General features: G+C 45.8%; 1 non-coding gene across 1 annotated transcript; it reads right to left on the bottom strand.

Moving 5' to 3' along the window:
• Window positions 1–669: 669 nt before the first annotated feature.
• LOC126542686 (U2 spliceosomal RNA) lies at window positions 670–852 on the bottom strand. The gene has a single exon (XR_007601837.1). It is a non-coding gene; the product is annotated as a U2 spliceosomal RNA (small nuclear RNA).
• Window positions 853–1826: the final 974 nt, after the last annotated feature.

The raw sequence follows: 1826 nt of genomic DNA, 5'->3' as shown, positions 1-1826 counted from the left end.
CCGAGCCTCTCTCTCTGACTAGAGAATGGGGGTTCCGGAGAATTTTTAGGCTTGTAGCGCAGCTCAGAAAGAGCAAAAAGGAAGGTGGAAGGGTTAATGAAAGGGAACGGAAAACAGAGTGAGCGCTCACCCTGTTTTCCGTTCCCTTTCATTACCCCTTCCACCTTCCTTTTTGCTCTTTCTGAGTTGCGCTACAAGTCTAAAAAGTCATGACATACCAACTCGCCCAAACTGCCACGGTTCCGGAGAGTTTTCAGGGTTTTCAAGGTTAGATTCTGTGCGACGTCATTCGAACGCCGATTCGCAAGTGGCCATTGCCGAAAGCTTTCAATTAATACTTTTTCAAGCTGCTTCTAAACTGATTATTTATTTATTTATTTATTTATTTAGTTGCGTTCGTTGTACCCATACCTTCTCTTCTTGGAACGCACATTTCAGCTTTAATTTTCTTTTCATTGCTATGGTAACTTTCTTTCGTGTTCACAAACACGCCTCGAGTTGAAGAAACTCGAGTTGAGTTAGTTGAATCTGCGCAAACGGTCCCCGTCCAACTTCAGCAATGTTCATCTACGATTCAAACTACAATTTTTACACCGAAGCTGTATATGGCTAGGTTCCTATGAAAAATGTGTCCGTCGGCAAGAGCCGGGTCGATCGAGAATTTCTCCCCCTACGTGGGCCGATCACGAAGAAAGTGCAATACCGGGCCGACCCGCGGCGGAGGTGAGGCAGGCTTTAAGCACTCCACAAACTGGCAAAAATAAGTTTGATATCTTAGGTCCAAATACAACCCGTATCAGGTATCAGGTAACTGATAAGAACAGGCACTACGCGTTGACCCGCGTCGGTCATGTCTACTTTCGCACCGTCCTCTCTTTGTCGCTGTTGCAAGCGCTCGCAAATCTCCTTTCCTTTCCTTCCGCTCTCCTGTGGTTGCGGTCCCGTAAGGGTGCTGCCCGCTAGGACCGCGAGGCGTAAAGAAATGCGAGCCATCCATGCCGCTCCGATTCCGCAAACTTCGAACGTATCACTGGGGAGACGGCCAGGATTCAGAGGGAACTTGTAGGGAGACAATTTTGTGGGGTCTGTATGTGTTGTGAACGACAAGAAAGGGGGTTAACCGAGGGGCCCGATAGTTATTAATCATAGCATAAGAAGCCAGCAAACAAAGACACCAATGGCAACACAGGTGAAATTACTTGTACTTACTAATTGTAATCAGTCAGATCACATACATAGCAGCCTTCCACAATTGGTTTGCAGCTGAAAAGCGTAAAATTAACAACATGATAAAAAAAGCATACAAACTAGCACTAGGTATTCCCATCAGTACGAGCACGGATCTCTTGCTAAGGTTAGGACTCCACAACACACTGGACGAACTCATAGAAGCACAACAAACATCTCAAGCAGAGCGACTAACCAAAACCAAAACGGGACGGCATATACTAAGCAAACTAGGAATGAATTACCACAATTTATGCGGGGAAAAGAGGACAATAACGAGAGAAATTCGTGACAAACTCCTAGTACCAAATATACCCAAGAACATGCATCCAGGTTACAACGACGGCAGACGCAAGAGTAGAGCAGAGAAAATTATCCGAAGCTTTGGGTCAGACGACAGAGCAACCTTCGTAGACGCTGCTGAATACCCAGACAGAAATAGCTATGTAGCAGTAATCGTAGATCACACCCAAAAACTCCTTACAAGCGTATCAGTTAATACCAAACATTCCGAGACCGCAGAGGAGGTAGCCATTGCACTAGCATTGGTCTCCACGAATGCTCAGTACATCATTAGTGATTCTCAAGCGGCCATTAGA

This window comes from Dermacentor andersoni, chromosome 2 (genome assembly GCF_023375885.2).
Source record: "Dermacentor andersoni chromosome 2, qqDerAnde1_hic_scaffold, whole genome shotgun sequence".
In the NCBI taxonomy this organism is placed as follows: domain Eukaryota; kingdom Metazoa; phylum Arthropoda; class Arachnida; order Ixodida; family Ixodidae; genus Dermacentor; species Dermacentor andersoni.
The sequence above is the reverse complement of the archived record's forward strand: the minus strand, read 5'-3'. Positions and strand labels throughout refer to the sequence as shown.